Source organism: Chiloscyllium plagiosum, unplaced genomic scaffold (genome assembly GCF_037043375.1).
Source record: "Chiloscyllium plagiosum isolate Xiang-an unplaced genomic scaffold, Cpla_swu_hap1 HiC_scaffold_42, whole genome shotgun sequence".
Taxonomy (NCBI): Eukaryota; Metazoa; Chordata; class Chondrichthyes; order Orectolobiformes; family Hemiscylliidae; genus Chiloscyllium; species Chiloscyllium plagiosum.
The window spans coordinates 75,731,255-75,755,264 of NW_028270180.1; the positions used below are offsets into that span (position 1 = coordinate 75,731,255).

At 42.8% G+C, this 24,010-nt stretch overlaps 1 non-coding gene across 1 annotated transcript; it reads right to left on the reverse strand.

The window, feature by feature from the left end:
* Positions 1-19,303: 19,303 nt before the first annotated feature.
* Positions 19,304-19,375, reverse strand: trnar-ucu (transfer RNA arginine (anticodon UCU)). The gene has a single exon. It is a non-coding gene; the product is annotated as a tRNA-Arg (tRNA).
* Positions 19,376-24,010: the final 4,635 nt, after the last annotated feature.

Below are 24,010 nucleotides of genomic sequence, written 5' to 3' on the forward strand. Positions count from 1 at the left end.
ATGGCTGGTATAAAATTGCTGGATGCTCAGGGATTCAGTATTATATTCTTTGATCAACTGTATTTATTAAGTAGATCAACTTCCAGAGGTAGTGGGACAATGGAAAACAGTAGTTTTTTTCTTTAAAACTTTCATAGGGACTTTGAAAGACATCACAGGCAGAATGAGGGGAGCAGAGGATATAGGAAACCTAATTGTTCAATATATTTATTCTTTCTTCAGAGTTCAGCTATCTAAATGTTCGAATACAAATTGAGATCTGAATATTGAATGGCCAAGCAATTTTCCACTGACCACTTTTGAAGGTTTTGTATTGATGCAACTATTTTTTAAGCAAACAAAATCTCTAATCTCTCAGAAAAATGCAAACATTATAGACATATTAAAGCGACTTTGTTAATGTGACTGCCGTAGGTTGGTGTTTGTTGCATTGCTGTGGCATTACTCAGTCAGAAACCCCTCCATAGAACTTACAGGAAGTGGCACTAATTTTCTTTCACATTGTTGTGTTCCAGATGAATCTTAGTTAAGTCACACATTGGACTAAAACTTTCTTTGTGATCACTGCATTCATTACTGGAATCTCTTCTGCCTTGGAAGTGTCACAGTTTCCATATCGGCAATTAGTGTTACAGCACAAATTAAGTGATTTTAAACAAACACTTGAAAAATTCAACCATTGAAAAAGCTCTGAAGATGGAGGATTTCAGCATTATAAACTTGTTTTTTGGATGTTTACATTGAAACTCCAATTTATCAGTTTAATCAACCTGCCACATCCCATACAAACAGGGATGAGTTAAATATTCAACATGAATATGTCTCATTGATTGTAACTTTAAATCCACATTCCTGCCTACCCTGAAAACCTTTCGCCATCTCTCTCTCAACAATAAACTGTTTATGTTTGCCTTTAAAATATTCCATAAATCTGCTTTAATAGCGTGCCAGAGTTTCGACATTTTGAGAGAAAACAAATCATCTGGATGTGTTTTAAATGGGCAACCACTGACATTTAGACAGCAATCCTTCATTCCCGTCTCTTCTGTCAGAGGGAACATCTTGTTTCAATTAATTTGCCTCTTCATCTCCTAACCAAAAACTGACAAAAAGCCTAGACTATCCGAATTCCCTTTGTATGACAAGTCATTCTGTCAGTATTATTCTGGTAAGCATTCTCCGAATTGCCTTCAACGTATTTACTTCCTTCCATAAACAGGGTGACCGATAAGAATGAGAGCATTCAAGATACAAGCTCAACAGTGCTCTCTACTTTTGTGTTTAAATTCCCCCACGATAAAAGGAAAATATTTATTCACTGTCCTAATTACGTACTGCTAGCACTTTGTGATTCAGGTAATGTTACACTCTGATCCCACTGCATGTCAGAGCTATGGAATCTCCCTCTAACAAAACAAAATTCTTTTCTTCCAGTCAAAATGGACAACTTCACTTTTATCCTCGTAAAGCTCTATTTGTCAGGCCTTTGACTACTCACTTAACCTATATTTCTCTACAGCGCCCCAATGTCCTCTGAAGTTTTTTTTTTTAGCATTTCTTTGTCATGTCAGCTTTATATTAATTCCTTTGTGAGTCATGGACTGTGAGTCAATACTTGAAAGATTTGAGCAGATACAGATTTGTTTTTCATAGTTGCTCAAGTTATATTATCCTAACCATTCTGAACTCCGGTTAATTCTCAGTTCCAAACAAACACCGAAGTAATGAACATTCATGTAAAAAAGGCTGAACCCCTGAATATAATTAGAGTTTACCAAAATAACGATAGGATACTTGTCAGCACCCCTCTCTCTCTGTCACTCTCTCTCTCTCTCACACACACACACACACACCATGGATAAGGGAAAATCATGAAATGTAAGATGTCTGTAAGGCAAATGGATACTATAAACTTCCACTGTATTATGTCAACCTTTTAGCAAAACAAAAATGGTTGACTCAGACCCATGGCCTGTGCCTCTTGCTTGATATGGGAGCTTAGGAACGTGGCTGACGCTCCAGACTCTTACACTTGCAAGAAGTGTGTCCAGCTGCAGCTCTTGTTTGACCGCATGACGACTCTGGAGCTGCGGATGGACTCAATGTGGAGCATCTGTAATGCTGAGGATGCTGTGGATAGCACGTTTAGTGAGCTGGTCACAACACAGTTTAGAATTGCTGAGGGAGACAGTGAATGGGTGACCAAAAGACAGAAAAAGAGTAAGAAGACAGTGCAGGTGTCCCCTGCCGTCATCTCCCTCCAAAACAGGTATACCGTTTTTCATGCTGTTGGGGGAGATTACTTACCAGGGGAGGGCAGCAGTTGCATGTTTCATGGCATCGTGGCAGGCACTGCTGTTCAGAAGGGCGGGAAAACGATTCGTAGGACCATTGTCACAGGGAGTTCTCTTGTGAAGGGAGTAGATAGGCGGTTCTGTGGCCGGAATGGGACTTTTGGATGGTATGTTGCCTCACAGGTGCTCAGGTCAGGTATGCCACCGATCAGCTGCAGAGCGTTCTAAAAGGGGAGGGTGAACAGCCAGTTGTCTTGGTGCTTATGGACACCAACGATATAAGTAGAAAATGAGATGAGGTCCTCAAAGAAGAATTCAGGGAGCTAGAAGAGAAGTTAAAGAGGAGGACCTCAAAGGTAGTGATCTCGGGATTACTACCAGTGCCACGTGCTAGCCAGCGTAGAAATAAAAAAAAAGACAGGTTGAACACATGGTTTGAGAGATGGTGTAGAAGGGAGGGGCTCAATTTGTGGAACATTGGGATCGGTTATGGGTCAGGTGGAACTATTACAAAATGGACGGTCTACATCTGAACCAGACTGGAACCGATGTCCTTCGTGGATTTTTTGCTACTGCATTTGGGATTATTTAAACTAATGTGGCAGGAGAGTGGGAACCAGAAGAGAAAATAAGTAGGCAGTGATGTGGACACCGGAGACGGTAAGAATTATGGAGATTGCATTCATAAAGGGAAGAGTAGACAGAGAGTAGATGAGCACAAAAAAACTGGGAGCCTAAAATGCATCTACTTTATTTCAAGGAGTATCGTGTGAAAGGCAGATAAACTTAGGGCTTGGATTGGTGCCTGGGAGTATCACGTCATTGCAATCACAGAGGCTTGGTTGAAGGAAGGGCATGAAGATTGGCAATTAAACATCCCTGGATATAGACGCTTCAGATAGGACAGGGAGGGAAGTAAAAGGGAGGGGTGGAGTTGCATTGCTGGTCAAGGATGATATCACGGCTGTGCTAAAGGAGCACACTACGGAGGTCTTGTTTAGTGAGGCATTATGGGTGGAGCAGAGAAATTAGAAGAGTGTAGTTACACTGTTGGGGCTGTATTACAGGCCTTCCAAAAGTGAGCGTGTGGTAGAAGAATAAATAGGTAAACAGATTTTGGAAATATGCAGAGTCAACAGGGTAGTGGTGATGAGAGATTTTAATTTTCCCAACATTGACTGGGATATACTTAGCGTCAGAGGTCTGGATGGGGTGGAATTTGTAAGAAATGTCCAGGAGAGTTTTCTACTGCAGTATGTCAATAGTCCGACGAGGGAAGGGTCATATTGGACCTGGTACTGGGGAACTAGCCTGAACAGGTGGTAGATTTTGCGGTGGGGGATTTCTTTGGGAACAGTAACCACAATTCTGTAAGTTTTAGAATACTCATGGATCAAGAAGAGAGTGGTCCTAAGGGAAGAGTACTAAACTGAGCCAAGACCAATTATATCAAAATTCGGCAGAAGCTCGGAAATGTGGAATGGACACAGCTATTTGAAGGGAATTCCACATTTGAGACGTGAGATGCTTTGAAAGGTAGGTTAAGGATAGTGCAGGATAGGCATGTCCCGTTGAAGCAAAGGATAGGAAGTGCAACATTCGTGAACCGTGGATGACAGCAGAAATTCTACGAGAAGCCAAGAGGAAAAGGGAAGCATACATAAGGTCTAGGCAGCTAAGAAGAGAACGGGCCCTGGAAGGATATCGGAAAAGTAGGACAAGTCTTAAACGAGGAATCAAGCGAGCTTAAACGGGTTATGAAATAACTTTAGAGTGCAGAATTAAGGAGAATCACTAAGCATTTTATTCTTATACAAGAAGCAAGAGAGTAACTAGAGAAAGGATTGGTCCACTAAAGGATAACGAAGCAAGGCTGTGTGTCGAACCTGAGAGAATGGGTGAGATTCTGAATGATTACTTTGCATCAGTGTTCACTGAGGAGAGGAACATGATGAATGTTGAGATTAGAGATAGAAGTTTGATTAGTCTTGATCATGCTGACATAAGTAGCGAAGATGTGTTGGGTAGGCTAGTGGTTATTAAGGTGGACAAATCCCCAGGACCGGATGGGATCTATCCCAAGTTGCTGAGGGAGGCGAGAGGGGAAATAGCTGTGGTCCTGACAGATATATTTGTGGAATCCTTAAATCCAGGTGAGGTGCCGAAGGATTGGAGGGTAGCTTATGTTGTCCCCCTGTACAAGAAGGGTAGTAGGAATATTCTGGGTTACCAAAGACGCGTGTGCATGACGTCAGTGGTGGGAAAGTTGCTGGAGAAGGTACTGAGGGATAGGATTTACTTATATTTAGAAAAGAATGGGTTTACAGTGATAGGCAAAATGGTTTTGTGCAGGGGAGATCGTGCCTTACCAACTTAATTGAGCTCTTTGAGGAAGTGAGCAATTTGCTAGATGAAAGATGGGCTGTACATGTCATATACATGGACTTTAGTAAGGCGTTTCATAAGATTCCTCTTGGTAGACTAATGGAGAAATTGAAGTCAAATGGTGTGCAGAGTATTCTAGCTAGGTGGATAAAGAACTGGTTGAGAAACAGGAGACAGAGAGGAGTATTTGAAAGGAGTTTCTCGAAATGGTGAAAGGTGACCAGTGGTGATCCACAGGGGTCAGTGTTGGGGCAACTGTTGTTTGTAATATAAATAAATGATCTGGAAGAGGACACTGTTGGTATGATCAGCAAGATTGCAGATGACACGAAGATTGTTGGAGTAGCAGAAAGCATAAGGGACTGTCAGAGAATGCAGGAGGATATATAGGGACTGGAGATTTGGGCGGAAAGTGACAGATAGTTTTCAATCCAGACAAATGTGAGGTAATGCATGCAGGCAAGACTAATTCTGGAGTGAATTATACAATGAACGGAAGAGCCTTGAGAAAGGTTGTTGGGCAGAGAGATCTGGGAGTGCAGGTCTATTGTATCCTGACGGTTGCTGCACAGGTGGATACAGTAGTCAAGAAGGCATATGGTTTGCTTGCCTTCATTGGACGGCGTATTGAGTATACGAGCTGACAAGTCATGTTAACCTTGTACAAGACATTGGTTCAGCCGCACTTAGAAATCTGTATACAGTTCTGGTCGCCACATTATCAAAAGGATATGAACGCCTTTTGGAGGGTGCAAAGAAGATTTATTAGGATGGAAGGTGCTGACTATGAAGGAAGGTTGAGTAGGTTAGGTTTATTTTCATTAATCAAAAGGAGATTGAGGGGGGACCTGATTGACGTTTCCAAAATCGTGAAGGGTATAGACAGGGTGGATAGAGACAAGCTTTTTCCCAGGGTAAAGGATTCAATAACGAGAGGTCATGCTTTCAAGGTGAGAGGTGGAAAGATTAAGGGGGATACACGCGGCAAGTAGTTCACACAGAAGGTGTTGGCCGTTTGGAAGGCGTTGCCAGCAGAGGTGGTAGAGGCAGGCACGGTAGATTCATTTAAGATGCTTGTGGACAGATGTAGTAGATGGAGAGCAGAGGGATACAGATGCTTAGGAATTGACCGACAGGTTTAGACAGTACATTTGGATCGGCTCAGACTTGGAGGCCGAAGGGCCTGTTCCTGGGCTGTAAATTTCCTTTGTTCTTTTTTGTTAACTTATACATTCCTTTTCATATTGTATTTATGAGAAGGTGAGAGGTTGGGAAGTGCTTTTGCCAAAAAGGACCGGAATGTCCTTGGTCAGACATCACGAACAGAATTCATGCAGGGCATCCATTAACCAGGACAGGAAATGAAATGTCAGTCTTCATTACAAAATGAATCATGTGTAGGAGTTGTGGAGTGCTGTTGAGACAGTATTTCGGCTATTGTGGACAGACTTTCTGACCTTTCTAAATCAATGGTCTCCTTGTCACAGAGGCAGTGCAAAGCTGTTTTATCAGAATAATATCTGGGATGATGGTAAAATGAAGAGAGTGTGAAGGAATGGACTTCCACATGAAAAGAGTGTGTTTGTGGCTGTCCATATGATAGTGACAGGTGTTGCCCTCGCTCTAACTACCATCCTTGATAGTGTAGGGCTTGGTATCCTCACCTTGCACGCGGGAGTCGAGGGTGCAATTCTCTGCGGCAGAAAACCATAGAGTTTTGGAGCAGAAGATGTGAAGCTCCGGTCCTCGGAGTTGTTGTTGGAATTTTCAGCGGAGCTGGGAAGAACGTTTCCAGCCTTTTCCTCCCCTTTCTCGATGACATTCTCAGCGCTGCTGAAGCTCATGTGAAACGCTGCGGTCCTGTGAGTGTTATGAATTAAATTAGTTTCAATCAATAGCTTCCGCTTCCGATTGTTGGGGTTCGAGAACACAAGACCCAAGACCCATCAAGTGCAGGACAAAGTATTTGACGAGATTCCACCAAGGGACTGCACGAAACAATATATAGGAGAAAGAGGCTGACAACATGCGCGCTGCATTCATAAAGTTCATCTAGCCAGTAAATGCCACGGACAGCTGTTCCGCATATCGATATGCAGGACACTGAGTATCTCTGATCCCGGGAGTTGGAACTGGGATTATATGACCGTCTGCAGCACTGGTTACTTCCTTGTGTGAAGTATCTCCTGATGGAACACATGGAAAAGTCTATTGCTCATTGAGAAATACATACAAAATAGTAGCCCAGAGCAGTATTTCTGTTGTGTTTCTGGTGCTACTCTTGACATGCCCTACAACACTGTACTTAATCTGTGCTTCCTGAAGATTAAGTGAGCGCTTCTATGATCGTATTGTGGGCAGTAATCTGCGTTTTAACTTCAAGAACGCGCGTGTGAAGCCCAGGTCCACCAATGTCTTTTTTGTCTTTCTCTTATCACGTGTAATTACATCACAGTAAAGAATCAATTAATATTGGAAGATGACATTCAGAGGCGTGCGAAATGCCGAGATTTTAGTGATATTTATGCAATGATTAGAGATTGCCTTGATTCAGGAAATAAGGATGTAAAATGTGTTTTGTGTCGAGATAAAGAACAGTGAGAAAAGAAGTCAGTAGCAGGTGTAGTTGTCAAGCCCACTCGCAGTAACCAGAGTGAGAAATAAGACGTACAAGAAAAAGTACTGTGTGTGAGTGCTAAAAGATGGCAGTAATCATGGGTGATCTTAATTTCCCCTCTCCCACTCCCGGTTCTATTGTAAAGAATGTTTGGAGAACAATAATCAATAAAATACGTATGGCCCATAGACCAACACAAGCCATATATAGGTCATCGATTACTTTACAGGCGACTTAGTTTCCGTCTTTTCTTGGAAACCACGTGAACCACACATTTATTGGGTTTCTTTCCATATTAATATTAGTCTATCTTTTGATTATTCCTAACAAAGTCTCACACTCACAACATGAAACTGCAAGATTTCTCCATTCACTCATACTATCATTATCTTTTTGCAGTTTTGCACGTCCTCATCAAAATAAGCCCGCTCACTGATTGCGTATCGGCAGCAGAACTGGACACATTTCACTCTGCCACTTCCTTCAAGCCATTAAGACAGAGAAATCATTGAAGCCCGATGACTGACCATTCTGGAGTTCACTAATTATATTTTTTCAACTTGAAACTTGTTCAATAATCCCGATTCGGTGACTTCTTGTGAGTAGACAGTGGACAGTTAATGCTGATTTATTACCCAACACCGTGAGCTCTCTCACTGTGCAATGATCTATTATATGGCTCCTAATTGAGTATTTGACAGAAATTCGAAAGGACTGTACCGAACAGCTCCCTTGATCAGCTCCGCTGGTCATGTTAGCAAAGAAATCTGGCAAACTGGCAAGTGTCATTTTCCTTTCAATAAATAATGTTGACTCAGTTTGAGTGCAAACTCCTCTTCCTAACGTTGTGTTTTTACTCATTTTAAATGGTGTCTAGCATTTTCCAAATGACAGTAAAGACATTAGAGCAGATAAAAGCATTTTAGTCCATCAAATCAGCGAAAGCTTTCAATGATATCTCGGCTTATTTGTATAATCCTCAACTCTACTTTTAGCCTTATCTCCGTGGCCCTTGATTGCGGGCTGACTAAATAACTGTCTATCTCAGCCTTGAATGTACCCATTCTTGACAGACCTCTTTTGGATGCATTTCCACAGACTTGCTATCCTCCGAAGGAGAGAATATTTTCCTCACGTCAGTCTGACATGTTTGACCCCATCCGCTGTGATCAGGCCCACTGGTCCCACATCTTCCCAGGTGTAAATCAGAGCAGAATAAACAGCGGAAGATCGGTCTTCACTCTGCAGAACCAGTTGTGATTATTTGAAACATTTTCATATCTTGACCTCAGATGACACAAACAGACATGAATTGCACATTAGATTTGCCAAAAGCGAATCTTCTTCAAGATCACATAGAATCATAGAGTCATAGAGATGCACATCATGGAAACAGACACTTCAGTCCAACCCGTCCATGCCGACAGATATCCCAACCCAATCGAGTCACATCTGCCAGCACCCGGCCCATATCCCTCCAAACCCTTTCCATTCATTTGTCCATCAAAATGCCTCTTAAATGTTGCAATTGTACCGGCCTCCACCACATCCTCTGGCAGGTCATTCCATACACGTGCCACCCTCTGCGTGAAAACATTGCTCAATAGCTCTCTTTTATATCTTTCACCTCTAACCCTAAACCTATGCCCTCTAGTTATGGACTCCCCGACCCCAGGAAAAAGACTTTGTCGATTAATCCTATCCATGCCCCTCATAATTTTGTAAACCTCGAGAATGTCACCCCTCAGCCTCCGACGCAACAAGGAAAATAGCCCCAGCCTGATCAGCCTCTACCTGCAGCTCAGATCCTCCAAGCCTGGTAACATCCTTGTAAATCTATTCTGAACCCTTTCAATCTTCACAACATGTGTCCGATAGGAAGGTGAACTAAATTGCACGCAATATTCCAACATTGGCTTAAACAATGTCCTTTATAGCCGCAACATGACCTCTCAACACCTGTACTCAGTACTCTGACCAAGAAAGGAAAGCATACCAGACGCCTTGTTCACTATTCTACCTACCTGCGACTCCACTTTCAAGGAGCTACGAACCTGCATTCGAAGGTCTCCTTGTTCAGCAACACTCCCTAGGATCTTATCATTAATGGCATAAGTCCTGCTAAGATTTGCTTTCCCAAAATACAGCACCTCGCATTTATCTCAATTAAATTCCTGCTTCCACTTCTCAGCCAATTGACCCATCTGGTACAGATCCTGTTGTAATCTGAGGTAACCCTCAGTAACTCAGCTGGCGATGAAAGCACTGGACCAATACAACAACGTTTTTATTTTTTCCATCCATTGAAATGTTTATTAAACTCTCTGCACATGAAAATGGATCTTTCCCATACACGTTAATGGATAAAATTCCCTCCAGTGTGGCGCTTTGGCCCTACCAGTCCACAATGACCCTCTGAAGAGTAACCCACCCAGACTCATTTCCCCGTGAGTAATGTACAGAACACTATGGGCAATTTACCACGGCAAATTCACCTGACGAACACATGTTTGGACTGTGGAAGGAAACCCACGCAGACAGGGGGAGAATGTGCAAACATCACACAGACAGTGGCCCGACGTTGGAAGCAAACCTGGGACCATGGTGCTGTGAGGCAGCAGTGCTAACTGCTGAGCCACAATTATCTCTCATCAACGCGTGTAATTCAACTGGATCTCCCAGCATCCTACTCCGTTCTGAACCAAGAGAGGGGGACAGCGAATGCTGGGGTCAGGCTGCGGACCGGGCAAGCCAAATACTGGTGTTTCAAGTTGAAAAAAATTATTTCATGAAATGTATTAAGCACTGGAGTTAAATGTGTAGACAGGTCCGAGTGGGAAAGGTGATGGGTTAGAAATCCATTGGGACTTCCCCACGCAGTTTCGAATTCTGCCGACTACGTTTTCAATGATTGCAAAAGGACGATTTCGCGCTCAAACTTGTAAAAAGAACAATCTCAACAAACCATGCCAGTTTTTCGATTTGATTTTGTAACCTCGAGTTCTTAATCTGAACTGTGCCACGATCAAAACCTTGACCGTTTCTCTTTCCACGGATACTACTGGACGCATCGACTTTCTGCAGTATTCTCTGAATATACTGTGCAAAAGTGCAACTTTACATTCGATTCCGTTCATCACAGTCCTCCATGTACTGACACTGGACGGTGGCAGGTTTTCTTCCTGTTCGTCAAAGCGCCCATCCCCACCGCTCCCTCCCACATCATTATAAACAGCCGCAGGAAATGTCTGGTTCACCTTCTTCGCTCCAAAGTGAAACTTACCAGCCTCTGGACTTTCTCCTCATAAAGGGAATTCTCATCCCCGGACATGGTGCAAGACAAAGGATAGTGAAGAGATTTTGGGGACATATTGACATTTGAGAGCGGAACAAATGTCAAGGAGGCAAAACATGGAAACCAGTTTCCAGCTTTGTGGATCTTCAGAAACGTTTTGGGAAGTGGAATCGGAGGGGAATGAGCAAGGGTGAACTGTCGGACTGAGCAGAAACAGTCAAGACAGCTTCCCCCTCTTTAAGGGGACGGGGCATTAACTCTGATGTTTTCGGGACACGAACCGATCTGAGACATTGAAAGATTTCTCGTTTTTGTATATGAGGACTCCAGGACATTGAAAAAGCTCAGGTCAGACAAAAACTGAGAGGCTGGAACCCAGACTGTCCCGATTGTGGGAGAGAGGCTTCCCAGTGACATGGGTACGCCTGCAGTGAGTGGGATCAGACTGTTCCTAGGTCTCCATAATGAGCGTCCCAGGCTCTATTTTGGAAAAAATACATCTGATAGAGGACAGTTGTCATTCCGGGAAGGCAGGCTGAAGTTGAGATTCAGTTACCACCTATTTTGGAGGATTGTGCGATGTGCTGGATTGCACGTGTCAGCGCATTAGTCTGCAGAATGAAAGATAGCTGATTCAAGAGCCCCCAGGGCGACAGCGATTGCTGCCCTTAATGCATCTGTTTGCTTTGCTGCACTGGTTCGATTTCTAATGAGGTCAAAAGATATTCTTCCAATGGAAACACTATCGTGTGACTAACCACAATGACATTTCCACATTGCTGTCAAGATTAATGTCAAGAACTGTGACTTGTGGGAATCTGAAACCAAAAAGAAACTGCTGCAGAAACAAGCCAATTTGGGAATAGCTTTGGGAGAAAGCACAGCGCTGATGACGTTCTGAGACATTGCTTATTAATGTCTCTCCAGGACTGCTGCTAAACCTGCTGAGGTTTTCTTGCAAGTTCTGTTTTTATTATAACTGAATGCCCATTTCATCCGTCAGGATGATGCAGCCAGCCTCACCACGCACCGAAATTTTACATGTTTGCAAGCTGTGTAACGATTGTATTCAAATAAACCCAATAATGATTTACTCTTCCTCAGCTCCACAAGGAAAGAGAACTGAGAAGTGAATTGCACAGAGTCGTCCTGTCGTCCTGGATGAGTGGTTAAGGCAATGGAATTGAAATTCCTATGGCTTTAATCATGCAGCCTCGAATCCTACAGATGGCGATGGAGAAATGCCAATAATTGAGAAGAGAAATTGCTCCCTGACTTCGACTGGAATAGTCAGCTTAAAAACAAAAACGGACAAATTGGGCATGGTGGGACTCTGCAACCGACTGCCTGTCAGGGTGCAGCAAGCAGAAATTTCTGGGGAAATTTGAGACGCATTGAGATGTACACTTCTACCACCAACTGCGGTTTAAGCTGTGAGCCAACTGTTGGAAAATGAGACGAGAACAGACAGGGACTTGTGTTCGACTGGTGCAAACTTGTTCAGCTGAAGTACATTTTCTGTGCTGCAGAAATCTTTGACATACTGCGTTGAGGTGGTCGGAGAAACTGGCGGATGTGAAGCACGTTAAACTGGTCTCATCCTGACATCTCTCCTGCTCTCGGGGGATTTGTCTGTCTGTCCACCTGTGTGGATGAAAATGAGGATGATTTCCTCAGGGCGATTACCATACAGTGTGACCACGTCAAAGTTCAGTCCTATCATTGTGTCATTTAAAGCACAGGGAGTATCTCATTGAAATTTACCCTGGAAACATCAGAACATGCAAGGTTAAGTGCCTCATGCCGGAAACTGGGACAAGAGGAGATGAATATTCGGTCTCCCGCACTGCAGTTATGCGGAAAGGCCTTTTCCACGCTGAAAGAAATGGAAGAAAGAAGGAAATTGATGTGCAGCTAAAATGATCACAAATGAAAAAATAAAACGGGATTCATTAAGGAAACAAACAGCGCCATATTTCAATTTCCCTGAAAGTCTAGTGGTAAGGATACAGTATTCTTACTACTGTGGCAATGGGAGATTTCCTCTGACGGGTTATCTTGTCGACAGCCTTGCAAAGCAGGGAATGTTGTATGATGCTGGCAATTGATGGCGTTTTGTCACAAACAGTATTCAGACTGAGATCAAACACAAGAAACATGCTGAGCCGTCACTTTCGCGATATTGGATCAACAATACAGTTTTTACAATAAGTTTATGCAATGAACTTTCAATGTACGGAATATTTCAGAGCATTTGACACCATACTTGCCTGGTTATTACCAGATGCTTTAACTGACAAAGCCACATACGATGTTCTTCAAATCCGTTTGTGCATTTAATTAACTATTTGATCACAGTAACTCGGACTTCCTTGCAGTAATAAAGCTGCTCGATGAGAATATATATCAACCTGCGCTTATGCAGGAAAGAACAGGTCACAGCTGGTCTTCCTTCAGTGAAAGTTCACCGAAAGGGGCAATCTCTTCTTGCTTTGCTTTCAAACTATTGCCTTCCCCTCTGAATCTGACAGGATAAAGAGGATGCGTTCATCCTCTCGGGGCCGATAAAACGCGTGAATATGCACAGAGGGCATCTCATACCAAAAGATCAGGGTAATTGTGGTGAATTTACCAGGAGTAGTGTGTGAGTCGGTGTTAACAGTGGGTAGTAAGGGCTAACCCATTAGCAATGACGTTGAGCCTTGCACCAACAGCACTTCACTCACTTCTTGCCTCACGTCTCCCAGTCATCATTGATCCTATGCCCCCTTCGAAACTTTTCACTTGTTCCCGAATACTTTCGGGTTTCCTCTTCGAAATTGCAGCCGTTTGAAACGAATTTCTGGAGTATGAACGTCACTCTTTTTGTTCAGCTTCACTGCCCATCCATAATTACTCCAGAGCTTGGGATAGTAAGTTACTTTACAGAATCCTGGAAGTACTCAGCTCAGAGATGCATCCATGATGTTGCCAGCGAGGGAGTTCCGAGAATTAAAACAAACGACATTGAAGGAACAGTGAGATAGTTTCATTGAGAAAGGCGAGATTCTTAGAGGCGATTTGCGGTGAGAGGTGTCTCGTGTATCTGCCGCAATGATACTTCTTGTTGGAGGCAATCAATCACTGGATTGATTCTGGCAGATCCGCGTCTGTGCTCTGTGTGGAAGCAGGAAATAGTTTTCATTCAGATAAACCAAAAGAAGAGAAATAAATCTTTATTTCCTGAAAGCGAATTGTATCCAGGTCTGTGCGATTAAAACTCAGACTCTGAAGCAGGGACTCCACTGATGCTGACAATAACCCTTGACCTAACCTGTCCAAACTTTTGTGCCTATTTTCTTTCTCCCCACATTTTGAAGCACCAGTCCTTGCCGTGAGTGGTGAAGGAGCTAACTGCTCCCTCGCAGAAAAGCAACTGGGGCCAGAGACCCATATATCTGTCCCGCAGCGGGTATTGCTTTGCTCCGAACAGATCGGGTTTGCTGTGTGGGACTGAAACTGTGTTCGATCACACACAGACGCGGTGTAACAGCTGCCAGCAGATGTGGAGAAGGATGGGACAGATTCAGACCCATTATGGGAAATAGACTGGATCCGGAATTCAGGGGAGCTTAGTGTCACAGACAGAAGGCTGGAGAATTGGGTTTGGAAAGATATCAGCCATGATCGAAAGTCGGGCAGACTAGATGGGCTGAAAGCTCTAACTGTCCACCGATGCCTTCTGGTCCCTGGCCATCCGGAATCTAAGGAAATAGAAACAGAGATTTTTTTCAGTTCGAAGTCCTCCGGTCATAACTGGGTGAGATGAGAGATGGAACACGTCTGATGTAAGTTTAGAGACTGGAAAAATGTTTGGAGACGAAGTAATAAAAGAGGATCTGAGTATAAAGTTGGAAGTCAGGAGATATTCAATAAAAAGGAAGGGTGTGTAAGGCAGAGGGCGATGGACATGGAGAAAGAAGTGTCACTGGTCTTGAAGTCTTAACTCTATTTTCCTTTCCAAGATTCTCCCAGACCTGCTGACATTTTCCCGCAATTTATTTTGTTGGTACTGAGACAGAAGATGGGAGTGAGTTCCTGGATCAATCAGCTCTCTGTTCTGTGGGTGTTTGAATTCCCCGTTCGACCAGATCACATCTCAGCCACGCGGAAACCTCACAATCCTGCCCCACCCCACCCCTGTTACTGACAATAAACTGTTCATTCCGTAAACCCACGTGCACGCAACAGCATCATTTTCTGAGTGAATTTGGAAAGGTTTAGGGAGAGTTCCGTTCGGTTTCATTCAGAGCACTCTAAATCAGTTACATTTTTTTCAGCACTATTTGACATGGAGCCGTCACTCTCAATCCCCCGAGCATGTGGCCATTCGCATTCCACGGCTCCGTATATTTTTGTTGGTGCATGGTTGGAATGGAACCTCACGTTTTGAAAGGGACATTGTTTATCGTATATTCGGCTGAACTGATAAACGTATCTCTGGCACCTCCGTTACAGTGGAAACAATTTTCACTCAGAAACCAACACATGATCAAAAACAGTGGTAATAATGTGTCAACCAAATCTGCAACAGCGTGCGAATGCGCTCTTGTGTGGGGTTGCAACATTGCAAATTGAATGGAGAGCTGTGAACCTATTAACAGATGAAAGTTTCCCTACATGAAACTGCATTTGCCAAGACTTCTCCACTCACTCATACTATCGATACCTGTTTGAAAAATACCACATCCTTATCACAATATGCTCACCCACCTATTGTGTATCGCAGCATTTCACTCTGCCACTTCCTCCAAGTCATTCGGTCAGATAAAACATTAAATCCGATGACTGACCAGTCTGGATGTCACTAAATATACCTTTCCAACTTGAAAACTGCTCATTAATCTTGATTCGGTGATTTCTGTTAAATAGACAATGGACAGACAATGCTGCTTTATGACCCAACACCGAGAACTCCTTTATTGTGCAATGGACTTTTATATAGCCCCTCATTGATTGCTTGCTAAAATTCAAATGAACTTTACTGAGCATCGTCCTTCGCCAAGTTTGCAGGTCATGCTACCAAAGAAATCTGTCAGATTGTCATCGTGTGTTTTTCCTTTCAAAAATGATGTTGACTCAGTTTGACTGTAATCATCTCTTCTAAAATTTCTGTTTTTCTTAATGTGCAATGGTGGTTCACATTTTTGAAATGACAACAAAGACATTAGAGCAGATGGAAGCAATTTAACGCATCAAGTCAGCGACAACTTTCAATGAGATCATGGCTGATTTGGTTAATCCTCAAATCCCCTTTCGGCCTCATCTCTGAGGCCCTCGATTCCCGAAGTGACCAAATGCCTGTCTTTCTCAGGCTTGCATGCATGCAGCCATGACAACCCTCTGTTGCAAACAACTTCACAGATTTGCTACCCTCTGAAAGAGGAAATATCCTCCACACCTAAGTCTGACATAATTGGTCCCTTCCACTGTGAGGAGGCCTTATGGTGCCACATTATCCCAGGTGTATATCATAGCAGAAAAAACCCTCAAGGTCGGTCTGCACTGTCCAGTGCCAGCTCTGAGTATTTACAGGATTGTCTTTTTTGACTTTTGAATGAACAAATAGACCTGAATTTTCTTCAAGAACACTTCATTGGCTGTAATTTCGCTGGCAGTGTAGTGTGCTAGAAATTTGAGTGCTTGATCACAAATATATCACTCTCAAAATGTTATCTCTGTTTCTCTTTCCACAAGTACCGCACGATCCGTCGGTTTTCTGCAGTATTCTGTGAATTTACTGTGCACAAGTGCTGCATTTCATTAAATTCCTTCAATCACAGTCCTCTGGACACTGACCCTGTTCAGTGACAATACTTCCTCCTGATCGTCAATGTGCCAATCCCCACCGCTCCCTCCCCCATCAAGATAAACAGCTGCAGAACATCTTCAGTTCACTCTCTTGGCTCCAAAGAAAACTTCGGGAATCTCTCCAAATGCCAGGAAATCTCGGCCCTGGACATGGTGCAAGGCGGAGGAGTGTTAACGAAATTTTGGGAAAATATTATCAATTGGCAGGTGGAAAAAATGTAAAAGAGGCAAACCATATAACCCAGTATCCAACATTGTGAATCTTCAGAAACTCTATGAGAAGTGAAATCCATGGAGAATGAAGAAGGGTGAACTGCCCGAATGAGCAGAGACAGTCAAGACAGCTTCCCCTTATTTAAGAGGACAGACCATTAACTTTGATGTTCTCGGGACATGAACTGATCTAAGACATTGAAATAATTCTCATTCCTCTACATGGCAAATACAAAACTCATCTAGACTCCGAGACAATGAAAAAACTCGGGACCACACAAGGGACTAGGAGGCTTGAAGGGAGGTGGTCCCAGTTGGAGGAGAGCTGGTGCTCAGTGACATGGGTGTGTCTGTCGTGGATGGGATAAGACTGTTCCCATGCCTCCATAATGAATGTTCTAGACTTTATTTTGGACAGATAAAACTGATAAGAGGACACTTCTCGGTCTGGGAAGGACAGACTGAAGTCCGTCACAGCCTGCTTTAGATGTTCGGGCAAGGTTTTAGGTTGGAAGTTTGAGCTTATTAGGCCGTTAAATGAAAGGATGGTGGTTCAAGAACTCCAAAGGCGACAGCGATCGTTGTTGTTAAAGCATCTGTTTTCTCGGCTGCAGTGTTTCTTGTTTCTAATGGGGGCAGGAAAATGTTCCTCAAACAGAAAATTTCCGTGTGAAGAACCACAAAGAACTTTCTGCAATGGTTTAAAGGTTAATGTAATGAACTGTGGCCTCTGGGAATCTGAAACAAAATCAGACATTGCTGACAAAACTATCTGGTTTGGCAGTACCTGTGGGAGGTTATTGAGTTCTGATGAAGTTGTAAAATATTGTCCACGATTCTCTCTGCATGGATGCTGCCAGGCCTGCTGAGTTTTGTCGTAGAAAAAGTATAGAGAATCACCAGGAGACGTAGAGAGTTCTTCAAGAAGTCGGTCTGTTATTTGCAAACGAAAAACCGTGACCCCGAGAAAGCAGATTCTCGAATGCTCTCGAACTTCATTGTCCATGGTTTTTATAAATTTTTCCCATGCTTTGTTTGCTTATCAGCATGTCTAAATATATTAACCAAAGTACCTCACACTCGCTACACAATAAACCAGTGATGTTAGTTCCCATCATCTCTTTAATTGTTCATTCTACTTAACGTTATTCACATGTGACGGTTAGATATTTAATGTCAGCTTTCGCAACAATGGGCTTTCATTCCAGACCCTACTTCATATTTTCCCGATGCCATAATTAGTTATTTATTGTCAATAATCTCAATCAGGCTGACTCTATTAACTATTAATTTGATACTTAATGTCATGTCCCAAATATTTATGTTCCCAATCGAGTCATAATGATACTTAACAGGAATCCTAACTTTACTAACTGTAATCTAATCTCACCATCGAGACCTTTCAGCGTCAACCTTTCTTTGCTAATTGGTGTGAGATAATTTCACTATTCTTATCTCATCCTGCATTCTACAGGCCCGTTGCAACAGATCGCCAGTGGGATTCATACTTTAAGCCTTCCCTTGCTTTCATGCTTTAAACCTTCCCTTACTTTCATGCTCTTTATTTTCCATAACAACATTTTGTCATTCTGACCAATGGCAGTCATTCCTGGCACTGGATATACTGACGGCGAAGGGCAGTGATCAGAGCGGACTGTCCCTGTAGTTCTGTTCCCGACTCTCCACCTCCCGCTCTGTTAGTAACCTCTCAGTCTCCTGGGAATTGCATTGTTCCCAATTTTGCCGTATTCCAGGCCTTTAACCTTGGCTGAGCAGACAGTCGATGGTCATTCCCAAACGTCTCATGTCCGAGGTAATAACAATTAATAACGATGTCTGTGCATCCTCCTCTAATCTGTGAAAATCATTGTTGCGGACTGTAGGAACATTTATTGACCGAAATTGAGGAGGTTTTGAACCAGATCAAACTCCTATGAGTTAAGAAGATTTTTCTAGATCCCTTTTTCTTTTCCCCTGAAGGCAAATGTACGGCAATGCAATTCAAGTGGTGAAACTTCCAGGCTTGAACCGAAACACAATTTACTTTCACTATCGTTGAAACACAAACAAAAAAACAAAGTGTGGACTAACCCAACTCTATTGTAAAACTTAACGAAATGAAACATCATTTAACTACGAAACAGTCAATGTTCGATCATAGTAACATTGCATAAACCACACAAATCTGGTCTTCCTGCTACCGGAATGATATTGTGAAACTTGAACGGATTAGGAAAAGGTATAATGTGATGTTTGTTATTCTTAAGCTCCCAAATGGTTTTGAGGTGCGAATGTATTTTAACCTTGAAGAAGTTTGACACATTTAAACCTCCTTCCTGTCCACGATAGAAGCTGTTGGATTTGTTCCGAATTTCCAGTGGCTTCTGTAAATATTTAAGGTTTCTGACGATAGCAATCTCTCACTTTTCGAATAAAACAAAACGAACCTTATGTTGCGAACAATATTCAAATTAGCAATGGGCAGCAGTGAGGAAAGCTTTCGAGCAACGCTGCCCGGATTGTCACGGCAATTAACAGAAACCATCGCCATGAAAACCCGAAAGCAACCTGACAAATCGATTTCGCCACAGAATGCAACGTTGGTGCTCAAGACTTTTCCTTGCAAAACAACAGGAAAAGCCACGACACTGCGATGGCCGGGAATCGAACCCAGATCAACTGCGTAGAAGGCAGCGATGCTCACCACTACACCACCACTGCGCTCGCAGTTAAACTGTCCCTTTTCCCAAACACACAGACAAGGCCATGATAGTCCGCAACTGAACTGGGGCTGAAAGCAAAACAAGAAATTACTTGTAAAACGTCAACAGGTCTGAAAACACCAGAATCAGAAGCCTTCAGCTCTTAAGAACAATCACTGCATCCAGAAGGTTCACTCCCCACAAATGCTGCCGGACCTGCTGAGTTTCCCAGCAATTTTTGTGCTGTCTCTCAGATCTGCAACATCTGCAGTTCTTTGTCAGATAGAAAACAAACGTTGACCATTGAAGGGGCTGGTGAATCAGGTGATAGTCCTCTTCATCCACAGAGATAGATGGGATGGAGTATAGGATTATAACATTCTTACAGTGTAGAAACAGGCTATACGGCTTATCATGCATCCCACCAAGTCTCACCCTCTATGCTATTCCTGTAACCGGGCATTTCTCATGGCTAACCATATAACCAACACTCACCTGGACACTATTGACTATTGAGAGTTGCAAATCCACCCTAACTTGCACATCTTTGGACTGTGCGAGGAAAGTGGAGCACCCGGAGGAATCTCACGCAGACACGGGGAGAATGTGCAAACTCCACACAGACAGTCTTCAATCAGACAGGGATCTGGGTAATTGGAGAGGTTTCAAGAGGGAAAGCAGACTGGTTTGTGAATGCTGGGCCGAAAGCCTGATATCAGTGCTGTAAAGGCTCTACAGTAACATGATTTCCTGCATCCAGCATTCAACACAGTTTGCATTTAGTTTTCATCCATCCTGTTATTGACATTATTCCGAGTGAAATGTACAGAGAGAGAGGTTGTTTGTGCATTCACTCAGATCTGTGTTTTGATGGGTCAGGAGCAACATGCAAAATAACAACTGGTGGAAGGAGAACTGAATTCCCCCTCTGAATCTGCCGAAGAAATGCAGGACCTGGAACTTCTCTATCACCATTCACTCACCACCCGCCGCCTGGTGGAAAAACGCCTGATCTTCCTCTTCAGGAACCTCCAACCCCAGGGCAGAAATGTGGCCTTTACCATTTGCCTGATTTGCCCCTCCGACCACCTTATCCCAGTTCCATCCTGCCAGCTCAGCACCATCCTCATGGCCTGTCCTACCTGCCAATCTTCCTTCCCACCTATCCGCTCCACCGTCCTATCCGACCAATCACCTTTACACCGACATCCATCCATCAATTGCGCTCTCCGCTCCCTTCTCCGCAGCCCCACTCCCTCCCATTTATCTGTCCACGATGGACGCTCCCAGCCTCGTTCCCGATTATGGTGTTTTTCCCGAAAGATCGACTCTCCTGCTTCTCGGATGCTGCCTGACCTGCTGTGCTTTTCCTGCATTACTCTAATCTTGACACTGATCTACAGCAACTGCAGTCCTCACTTTCACCTCGCATGACTGAATTCCTGCCCCTTACAGGTCGAATTGGGTCTCGTGTTTTCATCATGAATTTCATTATGTTTAATATATTTTATTTTAAAAATCATCACAATATATTGATGCCCTCATGAGCATGTAATGCATTTGGACAGAACAATGCCGCCTTTCTCTGTGAACAAATAGAATTAAAGGAGTCGGTTTGGAGAATGTTTCCTCTCACATAAACAGGAAAAGGGAGTTGTAATTCTCTCTGAAATAAACACAGGCCATTCAGAGAAATCTGATAAGGTCATGCAACATCTGTCGAGTGAAGGGAAAGGTTAGCTCATATGTTATGAGAGTAGGGGAATTCGGCAGAGCGGTAGGAAGTTAGAAAAGTAATAATTACTGAACAATTGGAATGGGGATAACGCTGAAGAAAGAATGAGAGGTCTATACAGACTGTTTAACATGTTCAGTCTGCTCGAAGAGTCAATCCAATCAAAGCTAGACTTAGATTTCATATCCAGTTTCCTGTCCAATCCACATATCCCGTGACTCCCTGAGAAACCAGCAATCTGTGTCTTCCAATCTGAAATGCACTCAGTGAGGGTGCATCAGCAATCGTCAGGGACAGAGAATATTAAAGACTCAGAGGCCTTAGAGTTAATCGCTCTCTCCTCATCTCATTCCCAAATAACCGGCCCTAACCCTGAGGGTGTGTCAATAATAATCAAAAGATCTGTAAATGGTGTAACTTTAACACTGACTTCTCTTCACAGATTCTGTCAGACCTGCTGAACTTTTCCACAACTCCTGAGACTGTGTTATCGTGTTTCAGATACCCAGACCCACAGGATCAATTTCTCACCATCTAGCCTCTGAAGCCTGTTCAGAATTTGATGCATTCAAATGAAATAGTATTTCAATTTTCACGAATATGGACACAATTTATTCAAAAGCTCAGCATTAGAGCACGTGGGTTCCAAACAGTGACCTTTATTATGTGGTTCATTAATGTGTTTGGCTCATTGCTGCTGGGTTATCACGTATTACTCAGATATAATTGTTCTGGCGAAGTTGACGATGAGTTAGCGTCTTGAACTGCTGCCATTCATTTTGTCCAGATAAACCCATAATGATGTAAGGGAGGGAGTTCCAGGATTTCCAACCAATTTCACTTGTGGAACTGAGACGTTTTTCCAAGCCAGGGTGGCGAGTGGCTTGGTGTGGAATTGTCAACTGGTGTCCCGTGTATCTGCTGTGCTCAGTGTTCCACGCGATAATGCTCTGGTTCTGGAAGCTGCTCTGTGAGGAACTTTGGGGAATTTCTACGGTGCGTCTTGTCAGTGGTATATTCCACTGCTACTGAGTGTGGATGGTGGAGACAGAGAATGTTTGTGACTGTGGTGTTGAGCAAGCTGCACTGCAAGTTACTTCTAACTAATTATGGGGAACATAACTACTTGCCATCATCATCAATACATTTCGTAGCTGGACATCCAGTGATTACACGGATGTGGTGTACAAGTCTGTTCTTTGCTCAAATGACCATCATCTTTTAACTAGATTCACCTTTTCAAGGGTATTATGCTGAGAGACCTCACGCGACTGTTCCACTTTCTCGTCAACATTTCATCTGTAAAAACTGGGAACGAGCTGATGGACACAGATTGTGCTGCAGATGGTGAGACACAGCGCAGTGTCAGTTACTTCACACTGATTCTGTTTGGCTTTATGCATGTGTTTCTCTGAATGTGTGTGTGTGCATTATCGTGTGTTTCTGTCTTTGTGATTCTCTGTGTGTCTACCCATCTATCTCTTCCTGACTATCTGTGCTTATGTGAGTGTGTTTGTGTCTCATTGTGTGTATTAGTGTGTCTCTCCATGTTTATGTGTCTCTGGGTCTGTGCCTCTGTGCAACGGGCTCTCTGTTAGTTTCGGGATTGTAACAATTGAAATATGGTTTAAACCCCAATATATCTATACCTCTGACTATTCCTCTTGAGCGTGAAGTGATACATTGCTTTTGTTATGTTTGAACGTGTGTGCCTATGTGTGTGTGTGAGTGTGTGTGTGTGTGTATTTGTGTCTGTGTGTTTTGTGCCTGTCTCTGTGTGACAGACGGAAATACGTACAGATACTCAGACACAATCACATATACAGAGAGATGTGCAGAGACACATACAGACAGAAGCACACATATCGACTTAAAGAGATACACGTGCACATATAGTCACACAGACATTCACACACAAGCGCACAGATGTTGATGGAGATAACAAAAGTGATACTATTAGAATTTCTTGTTCCTAAAACTAAATGAGAAATTAATAGATTTTTTGGATTGTTTGACTTTACAAGAAATTTGTCCATAATTTCGTCCGGACAGCTGCGCCTTTAACAAGTTTTTGAACGAAATAAGACAAAGGTGGTTTATTTAGCAGAGTGCGAAGTTAATGTTGAAAGGATGAAAGCAATTTGAATCGATGAACCTATTTTACCATCCCTGCGTTTTCCAGTCTTTTCAAAATGGCCGCTGATGCTTCTGAATTGGGTCTACGTTTTGTCTTGTTCTAGGATGATGAATTAGGAATTGAGAATCTGGAGGATATTTCAATTAGAATCAATACAGATCATTGGAAAAGCCATCTTCCATATGAAAGGGGACTTTGCTATTGCTGTTAGATCTTCAGCACTTCGAAGACCACCCAACAAAGAACAATGAAATACAAAATTACACAGATTGTAATCCACTGGCTTTCTTTAAAAGTTTCAAATTAACAATGCAACATATTTTGATGGTGTTGTTTGTTGTAACCATTTTATTATACACATCACTAGAATACCTAATGTGAATTCCTAAAATACAAATGGTGAAATACGTAAAAGCTTTAAGAAATGTGAAGGTTGCATAACATTGCAAGAAGGGAGAAATAATAAATAGACTGCAATTTTTATAAAATTTGCGCATCATGTATTTTGCAAGTACATGCGTTTTTGAAATGGCATTTTAGTTTTCTCAGGGCGAATACATATAAAAAACTTTTTTAAAAAAAGAGAATTGAGTGTAATTGTGGACTAAAATGTGAAAAGAGCGACCTTACAAACAGATCGAAAGGGGAGGATAGCTGCAAGGTTTGACAGCAATTCACCTGATAGTGACCCAATAATTGAAGTGTGATTGGAGATGAACGGAGTTATACACAGGTGCAGCCTTTGTTTTTTTTTTTTAACTGAGGAGACCTCTGAATCTCCT